We start from the raw sequence: 16,401 nt of genomic DNA, 5'->3' as shown, positions 1-16,401 counted from the left end.
GACCAGTCTGCCGCATTGCCACTAAGGTACGAAAGTACAAAAGCTACTTTAGCTTGATCAGTTGGAAAGGCTGCTGGCCGGCATAAGAAGTGCAACCGGCACTGATTGATAAATACTGCAAACCTCTTTGGGTCACCAGAAAATCGCTCGGGCGGGGCCAGAGGTACATTCCCAGGTAGGTTGATCTGCACTGGATTCATAGAGGATGTTGAAGGAAGATTTGCCCCTGATGCGGGTAACGGGGTCTGTCCGGCTTGTGACTGTAGCACTTGTCTAGCAAGATTGTCTGTTCTCTCCTTGGAAATAATTAGTTCCCTTCTTAGAGCATTCGTTTCCTGACGAGTTGCATGCACTTCTGCCCTTAGTTCCCCAAGTAACCGGGCTAGGGGGTCAGTATCCGAGGTTTCCATAGCGCCTGGGCGAGAGTTTTGCGGTAGGCTTTGCGTTCTGTAACGCTCACCTGATTCTCGCAGAGGCGCCGGTCTTGACTGGGCGACTACCGTATCTTCAAAGGTGATGTGTAGCACCCGGTTGGCTCTTTGGGCTGGACCTCTGTGCACTGTATGCCTGACGTGTAGAGTAAGATGTCTGCAGATAGAAAATATGGGGTTAATGAACTGGGGTTATTGGGGTGTCCCTATCTCTTTCCTCTTCTCCTCTCCTGTAGACCCCCAAAGGTTAACGCTCTCACCTTAGGTAAGTGAATGCCGAGCTCTCCATCTGCCTCGGGGCAGGGTGCTGTAGCCAGTTTCTTCACTGGATAGGTAGCACAGGCCTCTTGACTTCAGAGGACTGCTGTCCGTCGTTTACTGCACGAACGGTAAGTTTCGAGTCATTCAAATGTCTTTTTAAAGACTTTAGTAATGATGTCTCTTGTTTTGCAGGGTTCCGGCGATGGCGGATGATGGGCTGAAGTGAGTTGAAGATGGAGCCCGTGTGATGAATAGAAGCGCCTGGAAACACGTGAGTAAGCGCTTGTTGCCTGTTTCACGATGCGCTCTAACTGTCTTTTTATTTTGCAGGTATGAGTTTGGAGCGGCTGCAGGGTGCCGGAATACCCACTGGATTAGATGTGGAAAGGAGTAATGGCACGTGAGTATTAAAGTTCCCCAATGTCTTTAAACGCACCTTGTTTTGTCTTTCAGATGCGGATGCAGCGCCGAAGGCCTCCGGAGCGTGCGAAGAGTTGGTAAGCTTTTGTCTTTCAGATGCCGGAATGCAGTATGAAGACCTCCGGAGCGCACGAAGAGTAGGTAAGCCTTTGCCTTTCAGATGCCGGAATGCTAACCTGTTCTTTCTTGTCTTTATAGGTGTTGCTGAAGACTGGATTCAGGATGGTAAGCCTTTTTCCTTAGGCCCAGGACTGGATGCAGAAGACACGATGAGCGTCCTGCTGCAGAGGGTGCAGAATAACGCAAAGCAAGATTCATCCACCGGGTGTGGTTTAAATAGCCTCCTGTAGTGCTTAGGTGTCTCCTTCCACAGCCACGCCTAAGTAAGAAAAGAGTTCCTGGTAAGAAAAGGGTTCCTGCCTTCCAGAAGAGTTCCAGTGTTCTAAATCTAGGGAGTGGCTCCAGCCCCACCCAACAGGAAAAGTAGTTCCAAACAGAAGAGGATCAGAGGCTCAACTGGCAGGCAAGTAAGCAGCATGGTCTGCTGCAGGTAAGTCCACCCAAGCATTATGAGCCCGGCGCTTCCAGCGCTGGGACTGGGCATATTTATGAGCCTGGTGCCACTGGCGCCAGGAATGGGTCCAAAAGGTCCCAATTGGGACTGGTTGGCACTCGGAACCTGGGTTATGGATCTGCTTCCAAGGGAGTTGGGAAAACCCTGACCTTTTGGAAGCAGAGATCATGACAGGCTTCAGGGCTGAAGTGCACCAAAGGCAAGACAAACAAAGGACTCCAATCTGTTTCACGCACAGAGTAAAACCCAAGAAAGACCTCACAAACAGAAAATGGTAAATAAAAAAAGACAGGGGCCATTTTGATGAAATGGTCACCCGTTTGTGCTATACTGCAGCTGAGGGTTCGGCCTGCGGTAGAAAAGCACAAAGGTAGGAAAAATTCAACCCCTGTCACTAGCCATTTAAAAGTAGGGAGGGCAACATACAAATGTTACACGAGAATGTAGGATAAGGGGATACTAGATAACCCCCCAGCACTCCACATAAAATGGTGTGTGATGGACCCACAAAAGAGAAAAGGTAAGTAAAGTCAATTTAACTTTACTATTATTGGGAACAGTAGTCGCACAAGAAAGGGTATTTTAAACCTTATGAGAAATCTAAAGGATTTCTCAGTGACACTGCACTGAAGGTGCTGTGTGTCACCTTACAAAATGTAGATACATATGGAGTTTGTCAGACTCCCAAAACAGTGAAAACACATAATCCAAAGGTCAAATCACATGAGGCAGTGGGGAAAGGGTCTCACTCATTCCAGGGTTAAAATTAAAAAGTCTTACAGTCCAGCAAAAGAGCTGGGGTCCCTAAGGTTGAACAGAATTAGCACAGAAATAAGAATTCTCCCTAACATGACAATATATGCCAGTATTCACATGCACTCCTTCACACAGTATTCATGTTTGCTTTGCGCAAAATCCAATGATCAACAACCATAACGAAAAGTACCTCCAGAATAAAAAAAAATAAAAGGATCCAAAAAAGAAAGAAGCAATAAACAAACGGAACCACAAAGTCCCATCAACCGAGGTCTCAACTACCCACAACCTACCAAATACAAGCAACAACAAACCACAAACAGCAAAGACTAAACCCAAAAGACCATGAAAAACATGAAATCAAAAGAGGACGCCCACTAATGAACACAACCCACGCATCATGCCTCTCCACAAGAAAGACAAAGAAGGCAGAAGAGACAACAGAAATAATAAGAAATCCCAAACCACTCGGGAAGGCACGGACCAGCATGATCCCACAACCCCAAAAAAACTCGACAAACATCTGAGATGGCCCAAGGAGAGATACAAATAACAGAGCAAAGACAGACTACAATGCTCGCTACCTGTCCACATACACAACGTGGTAAACAAAAACAGCACAGCAACAACGAACCGACATCCAAAAATCTTCACAAATACAGACCCAACCAGGACACCAAACGGACAACTAATAAACCATCCCAACCCGGTCTCCACCACGGACAATACCCCAACCAGAACAAATTGGAAACCATCACACTCTACACCCTCTATATCACCAAGACTGGAACAACAGGGGGTAGCTACCCAATTTACCACCCGGAAACGAACCAACACCGCCATAAACCTTATCAGTCCACTCGACAAAGAGACTGACCAACAAAGAACCACCCCACCCAAAAGACTCAACTGGGAAAAACCCACCTGCAACGGAAACCCAACCAACAACACACGGGTCAGAACAAACAACACAAAAGGGAAATCCAGCAAACTACATTGCAGCCTCCTCAAAGTTAGATCCATGGCAAAACACTCAACAGAAATCAATGACCTCCTAAGAGAAGGAGGCACAGACGTGCTCTTCCATACAGAAACCTGGCTATCAGACAACTATAAAACAATCGCAAACGAAGCAATACCCGACAGTCATAAATTAATACACGCCAACAGAGAAAACCGAAGAGGAGGTGGAACCGCAATTATACACAAAAAACACGCCTGAGCATCTCAAATTATCACAAACGCAGAAGACTATGAATCCCTCCTAATCAAGATAGAACTCAACGGCAAATCCAACATAGTATTCCTACTGATCTACAGACCCTCTTCTTACAACCCCAACTTTGCAACAAAACTAGCGGACGAGGCAACCATGCTATAAACCCACTATGACAACCTAGGTGAAAGATCACACAATACAAACATAGATACAACAGAAGACACACTCAACAATTGGATCACCAAGGCCATTGCACAATTAGCACCAGCTAAAACATTCAAAGCAACACCAAAAAAAACTGGCAGCAAAATGGTTCACAGAAGAACTGAAAAAACGCCAAAAAAACTACCTCAAAATGGAAACAAAATGGAGAGAACAATACACCAGACAATACTAAATAAAATACCAAAGACAACTCAAACTGTACAAAGTAACAGTCCTCAAAGCAAAAAATGTATAAAACTACTACGCCACAAGAATCGGCAAACAATTCACAGAAAGAACTCCACCACCCCCCCTACACAAATACTTTGTGACAGTCACTTACACCAGAGCAGGGTCTCTGTAGTAGCTGCACAGCAGTTACTGCGTATGCGAGCGTTAGCCTGTGCAGGTATTATTATATATGTAGTCACTTACACCAGAGCAGGGTCTGTATAGTAGCTGCACAGCAGTTACTGCGTCTGCGAGCATTAGCCTGTGCAGATATTATTATATATGTAGTCACTTACACCAGAGCAGGGTCTGTGTAGCAACTGCACAGCAGTTACTGCGTCTACAAGCATTGAAGTACCTGAGTTGTACCGTAAATCAGCTTCGGGGCAGCTACTGTGTCTATACTACCATCAGGATACCCTGTGTAATTTCCAAACCAGATGTTTAGAAAATCACGTACTTACAATATTTAATTTCAACAAGTGATAAGTACAAGGAATTACAGCTTCAACGTGCATTTCCAGAGGTTGCAAAAGGGATCCTCTTAACAATATAACAACAAAGGGGTGAGAACGTATAAGTTGATGGATGCTTAAAAAAAAAGCATATACAATTCACTACAAGAGCTGGATCGCATGCGCTCACCTGATGCTTCCTGGAAACTGAAGGAAAGGAGCGTTTCGTAAAGGGTAGTGTCTAGTTCCCATTCGAGAAACGGACCATAGCAAAGCCCGTGTCCACGTCATCACTTGGGCTGCTCTGCATCACGTGGGTATCAACGTCTACTTCATCACGTGGGCACTCTGCATCACGTGGGTTTGAGCGTTCACTTCATCATATTTTTTGCACGAACGGGAAGAAGGGGGGGGGGAGATTTCTTCGTTGTAAAGTTGTTACTTTAGTGCAGAGCGGCAATATTGGAAAGGGGGTATTTCTGTGGTTTATAATGTGCATCAGGGGTCAGAGTTACATAAAGTACGGGCGGATTCCGTTTTTTTGTTATTTTGGGGATCTAATGTGCATCACAGTGATGAGGCAATATTGGGGAGGGGGTATTTCTGTGTATGTTGGGGTTTTTTAATGTGCATCGGTTGAGATTTACTTAAAGTACGGGTGGATTCAGTTCGTTTTGGGGTTTTCTTTTTCATGCAGATGTGCGATTTGCCCGGGGGATATGTGTTGTATGGAGTGGGGCTGGGCACAGCGCGTTCCTCCCTCCCCAATGGGACTTCCACTGCACCAGTGAACAGTACAACGAACAGTTAGTTATTCTCCCCGCTGGAGGGGGTTGGAGGATTTGGTATGTGTCTTATGCAGACAGACGCATTTGGGTACTCATTTCCAGCATAACAGTTCAGTTATTTATTTCTCCTGCATGGGGGCCGATTTGGCATTCCCTGGGGAGAGGATTGTTAATTTGCCCCTGTGTAGTGTGTGGCAGAGAAGGCTAAACTGAGGCCTTCAATCGCACATTTGAAGTCCCTATGAGACCCGATGGCATTGTGTGTTTGATACTTTCTGAAATGTTAGCGACTAGTTCCCATCCTAGATAAAAGGACCCTAGCAACAGCCAGCCCCTCTTCTTCACGTGACCTCTGATGTCATCTGTGTGATTTCCGGAGCAGTGATTAATTTGCCCCTGTGTAGTGTGTGGCAGAGAAGGCTAAACTGAGGCCTTCAATCGCACATTTGAAGTCCCTATGAGACCCGATGGCATTGTGTGTTTGATACTTTCTGAAATGTTAGCGACTAGTTCCCATCCTAGATAAAAGGACCATAGCAACAGCCGGCCCCTCTTCTTCACGTGACCTCTGATGTCATCTGTGTGATTTCCGGAGCAGTGAAGCGGTTCCGGAGTACGTTCAGTGAGCGTGCGGGGCTGAACGGGAATTCTGAACGCCCTGGCTACCGATGCAAGTGTAACCGGCCCTGCCAGCCTTTGGCTTGCAGCGTTTGGGGTGGGCATTTCAACACCGGGAACGTTTCTACAATTGGCATTTTCTTCCGGATACCGTGAACGTTCCTGCAAGACAACTGATTTCGATAGGGGAGCGGGAAATTGCATTTACTCTAAAAATCATGCTCATCTATTCAACATGAAAGGTATGGAGGGCTAAGAAAAGGAACAGGGAGACAGTGTGTGATGGTGTTTAACTGATCAATGGGGGCTAATAGAGTGATTTAATGGTTCATGAGGGTGTGAGAGATGGGGCACTGTGTTTGGAGGGTGGCATGGGTCATCTAGGTGTGGGTTGGGAAGTGGGACGGTGCACATTGGTGTGGCTCTGGAGGGAGGTGGTGGGGGCGTATTGGTGTGGCTCTGGAGGGAGGTGGTGGGGGCGTATTGGTGTGGCTCTGGAGGGAGGTGATGGGGGCACACTGGTGTGGATCTGGGTGGAGGGATGGAGGACATGGATGTGTTTCTGGAGGGAGAGATGGGGCACAGTGTGTTTGGAGGGTGGCATGGGTCATCTAGGTGTGGGTGAGGAAGTTGGACGGGGCATCCTGGTGTGGCTTTGGAGGGAGGTGGTGGGGGCACATTGGTGTGGCTCTGGAGGGAGGTGGTGGGGGCACACTGGTGTGGATCTGGGTGCAGGGATGGTGCACATGGGTGTGTATCTGGGTGGAGGGATGGAGCACAGTGGTTCTGGAGGGTGGCATGGGTCATCTACGTGTGGGTTGGGAAGTGGCACAGAGCATCTTGGTGTGGTTCTGGAAGGAGGGGATGGGGCACATTGGTGTGGGTCTGGGCGGATGGGGGCGTACTAGGATGGGTGGCTTTAGAGGGGTTGGCTGGGGCTATCTGCATGTGATTCAGGATCGGCACATGGGCATCTGATGCAAGGGGAATGGGCATCTTGCTATGTGGAGGGAGTATGGGGCATTATGATATTGGTCTAGAGGGAGGGATGGGGCATCTTGGTGTGGTTCTGCGAGGGAGGGATGGGGCATATTGGTGTGGGTCTGAGGGAGGGATGGTGCACATGGGTATGGGTCTGGAGGGAGGGATGGGGACATTGCTGTGGGTATGAAGGGAGGCATAGGACACATTGGTGTGCATCTGGAGGGGGGATGGGGCATGTTGGTGTGCGTCTGGAGGGAGGGATTGGGGCGCATTGGTCGGAGGACAGATAGGGGCGTCTTTCTGTGTGGTGGAGCATGGGCCATCATGGTATGGGTCTTGAGGAAGGGATTGGGCATCTTGGAGTCTGGATCGGAGGGGGCATTGTTGATCTGGAATGGAGGGACAGGGCAGATGATGGGGGCATGTCAGGGAGTGGTGGAGCATGTGGGTCAGGGCTGGAGCACTCTGGTGGGAAGGAAGGGGGCATCTGGGTGTGAATGGAGGGCTGGGGTATGTTTGTCTGGAGAAAAGGATGTTGGTTTATTGGAGTGGTGGGAGCATGTGTGTGTCGAAGGGACGGGGTAATCGGGTGTGGGTATAGAGTGGGCGAATGGTGCCATCTGAGTGAGTCAGAAGGTAGAGGTGAAGCATATGGATGTGTCTCTGAGGGGTGGAGCATCTTGGTGTAGGTATGGAGGGACGAATGTTGGTGTCTGTGTGGGTTCAGATGGAGGGATGGTGGCATGTAGGTCAGGAGGGAGGTGGCATTTGAATCTGGAACGTGTGTTTGGAAGGAGAAATGGGGCATTTGAGTGTGTATGGTATCTGCTTGTGGGTTGGGGCATGAAGGATCATTAACAGCGGAGCAGCAGGAGGGAGAGCCGCGGGCTGACCTCGGTTGCATCCCAGACGTGCACACCCACAGCCCGGGGCACCTCTCGCAGAGCAGTCCGTTGCGCATGGTCAACCAGGTGCCAGTGAGCAGGCATTTTCTTCAACCGGAGAGGGGTCCGCGACCCAGCAGATGGCCGTGGATGCCTGGCACAGTTGGGTTAACCTGCTGGGGATGCCCCCACCACGCACTGGAAAGGGAGCCCTGCGTAGTCCCCTCTCCTCACTGAGCCCGCCTCTGCGCTAGCCAGGGGCGCGCACTCCTCTCTTTGACCTGCCAGCGGGTGGGATTTGGTGGGCACACCCCGGTCAGCAGGGAAGCCCAGAGTGGGGGCAGCCAGAAGCTGAGGGAAACCGACTGCTCTCGAGGGGCGCCTCCCCAGGCAGACATGGGCCCGGCACGCCAGTCATGAGCCCTGAGCCATGGTGCAGCTGGCTTACTTGATGGTGGGCGCCAAGGTTCCAACCACCCACATCTGGGGGCAAGCGATGGCCAGGCCTGCTGGCACAGTGGGTGACCTTCCCTCTTGCCCGGGTACCTGGAGCTGGGCCCTATGCGGCCGGACTGGGGGTTTGAAGATTCTAGCGGTCCCACCTGACCCCTGTCTGTCCTGTCTCTGGCCTGCCTTGCTGTCCGTCTCCCAGCCCCCCCCCCAAAAGGGAAGCTGAAGGGGTTGGGGAAGGATGAGTGGATCGGCCGGGTGGGCAGGTGGCAGAGCGGCCTACCTCCATCCCCTGGGAAGCACTGTGTTGCTGAGGGTGGCGATCAGGCTGAGCACCTGGATTTTTTTTTTTTTAAAACCACAACGGTTTCGGCCGAGCTAGACTGGGCGCTGGGCTGTCCTGCCACAGGTGGCGCTGCATCCCCCGACCTCTCCTGCACGGGCGGGGACAGGCCGACGTCGGCAACAAAAAAAGTTGCCTGTGACTCTTGACGGTGGATCACTCGACTTGTGCATCGATGAAGAATGCAGCTAGCTGCGAGAATTAGTTTGAATTGCAGGACACATTGATCAACACGTTGAACGCACTGTGGCCCTAGGTTTTTCCTGGGGATAGGCCTGTCTGAGGGTCGCTTGTACATCAATCGCCCTGGGGTTCCCTCCCAGGGGTGTGGTGGGGCTGTCGCAGGGACCCCATTCCATTCATCCCCCCCAAGGTCAGACCCCGATCAGCACCGTCGCTGGATCCTTGGATCTCGCGCGCACGCTCATTTCCGGTGCGTCCTCGCCTCCCCAGTTACCCCGCCTCATGCTGGTTTTGGGAGGTCCGGGTGGCCGACGTGCCCCGGATGTGGTGGCGGCAGCAGGCTTTAAAAAAGCCTGGCGCTCCTTCACCCTTCCCCGGGGCACCTGGCCGTGCTGTGTGTGGCTGTCTTTGGTGTCCCACGGCTGCCGGCGCAGAATGACCATGGAGCGTGGACCTCGTGACCGTGTGGGCTTCGGTCGCAGATTGGGACAGAGCACACTATCCTGCGCCAGAAGCACAGGGCTGGGGCAACCCCCTGTACGGGCCTGAGGCCAGCTGCCCTGAGCTTTGTGCTCCCCGACTACGGCCTCCGGTCAGACGTGGTGACCTGCTGAATTTAAGCATATTACCAAGCAGAGGAAAAGAAACTAACCAGGATTCCCTCAGTAACGGCCAGTGAAAAGGGAAGAGCCCAGCGCTGAATCGCCATTCAGCGGCAGGCGTGGGAAATGTGGCGTACAGAAGACTGTCTCCCCGGCATCGCTCAGGGATCTCAAGTCCTTCTGATCGAGTCTCACCACGCGGATGGTATTAGGTCGATAGCGGCCTCTTGCACACCAGGATCTGTTGGTCTTGGTGTCAGGTTGCTTGCTAATGCAGCCCAAAGCGTGTGGTAAACTCTAAGGCTAAATACGGGCGCGAGATTGGTGGCCAAAAAGTACGGTAAGGGAAAGTTGAAAAGAAGTTTGAAGAGAGTTCAAGAGGGCGTGAAACGGTTGAGCGGTAAACTGGTGTGGTCTGTGCAGTCCGCCCACAGGATTCAACACAGTAGGCAGGTTGGTCACCTGGAACGGTGGAGGCCCTTGCAGGTCTGCGGCCCGGGCACATCCAGCCCCAGCAGGGCACATTTCCTCTGTAACTGTGCACCATGACTGGCTGGGAAGGCCCCAGGGGGCAGGTGGCTCTCTGCTCCAGCAGAGTGTTACAGCCCCCTGACAGTAGTTTTGCTGTGTCCACGGGGCTGAGGGAGATAGACCGCCACCGCGCCCTTATCCGACAACCGTCCTGGCCCCTCTTGTGGGTCGCTAGAGTGGCGACGGGAGACTGGGATCCCGATGTGACTGTGGTGGACTGCCCTCAATACGCCCCAACCACGTTGTGCTGGAGGGCGGGGAGGCCCACAAAGGGCGCCAGGGGTCTGAGGTGATTGTCGGTTAACCACCCGACCTGTCTGGAAGCACTGACCAAGGAGTATAACACGTGCCCGAGTCAGAGGGCCGAATGAAACCCTGTGATTTTATGATGTTGAGGGCTGGTGCTTGCCGATTGCAGTGGCATCCTGTCGCGGTCGGCCCTCCACCCACCCGTCTCGCCCGCTCTGTCAGAGATGATGCACGAGCGTGTGTGATAGGACCCGAAAGATGGTGAACTTGGCCTGCTGGAGGTCCGTAGCGGTCCTGATGTGTAAATCGGTCATCCGACCTGGGTATAGGGGCAAAAGACTAATCGAACGATATAGTAGCTGGTTCTCTCCGAAGTTTCCCTCAGGATGGCTGGTTCACGGAAATCCCAGTTTGATTTAGCAAAGCGAATGATTAGAGGTTTTGGGGCCAAAATTATCTCAACCTACTCTCACACTTTCAATGGGTATGAAGCCCGGCTTGCTGGCGTGGAGCCGGGTATTGTATCAAAGTGCTCAGTGGGCAACTTTTGGTAAGCAGAACTGGCGCTGCGGGATGAAGCGCACCCCGGGTTAAGGCGCGTGATGCAGATGCTCATCAGACCCCAGAAACGGTGTTGGTTGATATAGACAGCAGGATGGTGGTCATGGAGGTCGGAATCTGCTAAGGAGTGTGTAACAACTCACCTGCCGAATCAACTAGCCCTGAAAATGGATGACTCTGGAGCGTCCGGCCCATAGCCGGCCGGTGCTGAGAGCCGTGGGCGCTAAATCAGGCGAGTGGGAGGGCTGCTGTGGTACGCACAGAACCCTGGGGCGAGGGCCCGGGTGGAGCCGCTGCAGGTGCAGATCTTGGTTGTAGTAGCAAATATTCAGAGAACTTTGAAGGATGAAGTGGAGAAGGGTTCCATGTGAACAGAAGTTGAACATGGGTCAGTCAGTCCTAAGAGATGGGTGAGTGCCGTTCCGAAGGGATGGGCTATGGCCTCTGTTGCCCTCAGCCGATCGACAGGGAGTCGGGTTCAGATCCCCGAACCCAGAGTGGCAGAGACGGGCACCCTTGCAGCGTCCAGTGCGGTAACGCAAATGATCCCAGAGAAGCCGGCGGGAGCCGCATAGAGAGTTCTTTTCTTTGTGAAGGGCAGGGGACCCTGGAATGAGTTTGCCCCGAGAAAGGGGCCCGAGCCTTGGAAAGCGTCGCGGTTCCGGCGAACTCTAGTGAGCTCTCGCCGGTCCTGGAAAATCTGGGTGAGATGTTGTAAATCTCGTGCCAATCCGTACCCAAATCCGCAGCATGTCTTGTAAGCGATATTCAATCAACACTACAGCTAAGTCCATGCCTAGTCTGGGATGCTGAGGAAAACCCTTATTGATGTATTTTTATGTCCAGTTCAGTACTCCGGATGACAACCCTTGTATAACACCCCCCTCTTAGAATCCCCCTGACCCCACTGAGCCAAGAAGTAGGTTTGTTTTGCAAATTAAAAGGTTTATTTGGAAAATTAAACAATATATATATCACACTTTTATAATAAATTAATATCCGATAGTACACTTAGACATATGATGTGGATCCACAATGGGTAATGTTAGAGTGGTACACTTGATTACTTAGGAGTAGTATAGAGGATGAGGTAGCTGAAAATGCTTGATGGTTTCAAGGAAATGCAAGGTGGAATAAAATGCAGTACAGCAAATAAACTTGATATGATTTCAACCAACAACAATGTAATCACTTTTTCTCTGGCAATTCACCCCCCCCTATGCAATGTAAGAAATGGAAGGAGATGGAAAGAGGAGCACACAGTTCTCAGGAATGCAATCAAATAAAATACAAAATTCAGTTCCCCCCCAGCAAGCTTAGAGGAAACAGGTAGAAGTTTGAAACACAGGCCCAAAATGCTTTTAAATGTGATGGCCACGGATGGGAAAATGTGCTAACTGATTTTAATTCCCTCTAGAGATTCAGGGTGAGTGAGAGATGCTTGTTGGTATTAGTTCAGGCTCACTTTAGCAATGCTCTATGAGTTATTACCAGGTTGCAAACGGATTTTAACAAAGGAAGGAATGGAGCTGCTATTTTGACAAGTGGAGAAATTGAGCCCAAATCGTGGTAAATTTTGCGAGTGCGTAAATCGTGATTGCGGTAAAAGTATAGGGAGTAGGAAGTCGGTTCTAGGTTGGTTGGAAAGCCTAGAATCACAGCTTTACAATGAAAGTTAAACCACGTTCCTAGGACAAACAGAGATACAGACGATTTAATAAAGGTAGATTTTCGGATTTAAAGTAAAACTCAAATGACAGGTGACAGCTTGCAGCTGCAGAATCGACAGGTGACAGTGGTGCAGCTTTAACAATGACAGATGACACGATTTCTAGGAGGCTGTTCTAATTAGGTTAAAATAGTTTGGATTAGATTATTTTAACTAAGAGATTGGGTTCTGCACAGTTCTGCTAGGTACTCACAATATAAATTTGAAATAGGCCTTGTCACGGATCTGGTCAACACGTCGAGCGGCGGTTCTCTCTGCTCGGCGGGTCAATCAGGCACCAGTTCTGCTCACAGCGATCTGGATCTCTGGTTCTGCTCACAGCGGTCTGGGTCTGGTCTGCGGTTCCGGCAAAAGTTCTTGGCACAGAATTCAAACAGCTCGCCCGGCTGTGGAATAGTTTGCAGATGATTTTAAGGATCCTGAGGCCTGCTGAGAAGAGTTCTCAGTTTGTGGGTTTAGGCCCTTGCCTTAAGTTCTGAAGTAAAGTTCTGGTCTTTGGAGATTGATGGATGTGAAGTCTGGAGTCTCCCGGCAGAGCGTCCCGCAGAAAATGGAATTGAATGTCTCTACCTGTCCCAGCAGTCTCTTTTTATGTGTTTTGGAAGTGGGTGTGTGCGTGGCATAACTGAGCCTGCCCCTCTCTACTTATCATTGACCCAATTCTCCCCTCTCCCATGATTGGGGGGAAGGAAATAGATTGTCATCATGAGGAGGTCTGTTTATGGGTCAGAGGATCCTCCCCTGGTCAGTTTGCCCACAAATCTATATTTTATTCAAATACATATTTCCCAGATACACAATTTGTTGAAATTACATGTACACATTATATATTCCTTATGGTCCATGGTTGTCCGCCTCTGATCTTCCTGGGGGCTTGGATTAAAAAATGACAACATTTTGCGCTTTTTGACTGGTTTACCAATATCGGACATTTACCAAGAATTGCACACATGTGCGCAAGGAGTATGGACATTAACTGATGAAGTGTCAGATTGTTAACATGCAGACATTTGGATTAAGACCCTATTTTCTGCTAGCAACCCCCCCAGAATACACCACAGGGTCCTAACGCCTCTTAAAACGTTCACAGAAAAATCACAAGAATAATGATATTACTTATATCATTTTGACCAGTCCGCACTATGAGTTATATATCTTTTTAACTTATGCCCTGGTCAAAAAGGGGTGTGGCTTCCCACATCACATGGTGGAAGAACTGGTTTATCCACTTCCCCCAAGCTCAGCTGGCTCTCACAGGCACTTCTCCTCCCACTTCTCCCAAGAGGAAGCCACTTTACGGCCCCCCCCAATATAACATTTGCCTGAGTCCATTGTTCAGTTTCCTGCAGTCCCCAGGTAATTCAATCAGAGAGGTGTGACTTCCTTTTTGTGGGGGCAGCAGAATTCAGCCAGGTCTGGGAACACAGCTGTTGATCCAGTTTCAACTCCTGTCGGGGGTAGTTGTCAATCAGAATCCAGTTTCATTAAGCCAGGTTTCAGCTAAATGTCACTTTTTGTTCCCAGTTTTCTAAATTCAAATCAAACTGACAATTTTTACATATACATTAAATAATTACTTCCTTCAAGTCATTTCAGAATATAGTTTTACATTGTATCCACCTCTTAGCAAGTCTTTCCTTGGCCTGGTTCCGGTTCATTTGTTCAGTTTTACACAAAAGTCTGGTGGTTTTAAAACGCCGGCTTTCTGATAGTGGTGAGTACCGGTACTGCATCCATTTTTGGGATCTGTCTTGAATTACTGCATTTCAATAGAGTGGTCTTTTGCTTGATAGTATAGGACCCTTGCTTAACATTGTTTTGATGGCATCCTTACAGTAAAGTGGTGATGTGGAACCCCCCACAAGAAGGTTGTATCTTTGGAGTGGTCTTGTGCCAACTGCGCAGTTCTCCTGGATTCTGGCGTGAATGTGGGCGGCGATAGCTCATCCCCACATCCACCCAGTCTATTGATTTAGTTTGATCTGGGATAGAATAATGGGCGGCGACAGCTCATCCCCACATCTACCCAGTCTAAGGATTCAACATGGGTCAAAACCCTTGACAGTCTCCAAGGCGGACAAACTCTGGCCTGTCAGAACAATGTAGGTACGGGAAGTCGGCAAGTTAGATCCATAACTTCGGGATAAGGATTGGCTCTAAGGGCTGGGTCGGTCGGGCTAGGGCATGATGAAGGGCTGGGTGCGCACCATTGCTGGATGAGGCGTCTTCCCCTCCTCCCCCAGGGGGACGGCTCTACCTCTGGATGCGAGCCAGGTTCTTCCTGGGGATCACCCCAGCTGCAGTGTTTGCCTCTCTCGTTCCCCCTCCGGGGGTTCAGGGCCGGCATTCTGCCTCGGCCGACACCTAGCAGCTGATTTGGAACTGGTGCGGACCAGGGGAATCTGACTGTTCAATTAAAACAAAGCATTGCGAAGGCCCGTGGAGCATGTTGACGCAATGTGATTTCTGCCAAGTGCTCTGAATGTCAAAGTGAAGCAATTCAATGAAGCGTGGGTAAACGTCTGGCGTAACTATGACCTTTAAGGTAGCCAAGTGCCTCGTCATCTAATTAGTGATGGGCATGAATGAGATTCCCACTGTTCCTACCTACTATCTAGTAAAACCACAGCCAAGGGAAAAAGCTTGACAGAATCGGGGAAAGAAGACCCGGTTGAGTTTGACTCTAGTCTGGCACTGTGAAGAGACATGAGAGGTAGGATAAGTGGGAGGCCCTCGGGCCGCTGGTGAAATACCTCTACTCTTATTGTTTTTCCACTTAACCGATGAGGCGGGGGGCGAGCCAATTGGGGCTCTTCCTTCTAGCTCCAAGCATCTGGCACCTGCCGGGCACGACCCGCTCTGGAGACAGTGGCAGGTGGGGAGTTTGACTTGGGTAGTACACCTGTCAAAGGATAACACAGGTGTCCTAAGGCGAACTCGGGGAGGACAGAAAACTCCCGCGGAACAGAAGGGCAAAAGCTAGCTTGATCTCGATTTTTCAGTATGAATACAGACCGTGAAAGCGGGGCTTCGCGATCCAGCTGACTTGTTGGGTTTCAAGCAGGAGGTGTCAGAAAAGTTACCATAGGGATAACTGGCTTGTGGCGGCCAAGCCTTCATAGCAACGTCGCTTTTTGATCCTTCAATGTCGACTCTTCCTAATCATTGTGAAACAGAATTCACCAAGCATCGGATTGTTCACCCACTAATAGGGAACGTGAGGTGGATTTAGACCGTCGTGAGACAGGTTAGTTTTACCCTACTGATGATGTGTTGTTGCAATAGTAATCCTGCTCAGTACGAGAGGAACCGCAGGTTCAGACATTTGGTATGCATGCTTGGCTGAGAGCCAATGGGGTGAAGCTACCATCTGTGGGATTATGACGGAATGCCTTGAAGTCAGATTTCCTTCCCCTGCTGTCGAGCATCAGTTGGCTTAGGATAGCCGGCCTCGGGGCCAGTTTGTAGAGCCGCTCGCCTCAGGACTTGAGTGTGGACAGAAGGGGGCCATCTCTCTCACCCGTAGTGCACCACATGTTCGTGGGGAATCTGGTGCTAAATCATTCGTAGACAACCCGATTGTGGTTCAGGGTTTCGTAAGTAGCAGAGCAGCTACCTCGCTACGATCTGTTGGAAGTCGTCCTCTGATCCAAGCTTTGGTCGCAAGGCGGCACCGCTGCCAAGGTTCTCCATCCTTCCTCCTGGGGCCTGTGGGGCGCAGAGGAAAATACCACCCACTCTAGGGGTGCACCCGCGGGGGTGTGCGGGCTGGGCGGGGAGCACTCTTCTCACCTATCCTGGTCAGCCTGGCGGGCCAGATGGCCTTGGGCCCGGGCCTTCGAGGTGGTGCCTTAAGCCCCCACGAGTCAGCCGCAACTCGGGCCACTTGGGCCTACTACCACCTACTACCGGACAGGGCAGGGGAAGA

At 50.3% G+C, this 16,401-nt stretch overlaps 1 protein-coding gene and 2 pseudogenes across 3 annotated transcripts in view; 2 read left to right on the top strand and 1 right to left on the bottom strand.

The window, feature by feature from the left end:
- UGGT1 (UDP-glucose glycoprotein glucosyltransferase 1) overlaps positions 1 to 4,856 on the bottom strand; it is a 2,047,742-nt gene extending 2,042,886 nt beyond the window's left edge. For all 3 annotated transcript variants that reach the window (XM_069617855.1, XM_069617854.1, XM_069617856.1), the window contains exon 1: positions 4,742 to 4,856. The gene's annotated coding sequence lies outside the window, so the exon portion shown is untranslated. The remainder of the gene's footprint in view (positions 1 to 4,741) is intronic.
- Positions 4,857 to 8,758: 3,902 nt separating this feature from the next.
- On the top strand, positions 8,759 to 8,907 carry LOC138496187 (5.8S ribosomal RNA; annotated as a pseudogene).
- Positions 8,908 to 9,384: 477 nt separating this feature from the next.
- LOC138496959 (28S ribosomal RNA) lies at positions 9,385 to 16,133 on the top strand (annotated as a pseudogene).
- The last annotated feature ends 268 nt before the right edge of the window (positions 16,134 to 16,401 follow it).

This window comes from Ambystoma mexicanum, chromosome 10, assembly GCF_040938575.1.
Source record: "Ambystoma mexicanum isolate Mex_15411 chromosome 10, UKY_AmexF1_1, whole genome shotgun sequence".
NCBI classification, from domain to species: domain Eukaryota; kingdom Metazoa; phylum Chordata; class Amphibia; order Caudata; family Ambystomatidae; genus Ambystoma; species Ambystoma mexicanum.
The sequence above is the reverse complement of the archived record's forward strand: the minus strand, read 5'-3'. Positions and strand labels throughout refer to the sequence as shown.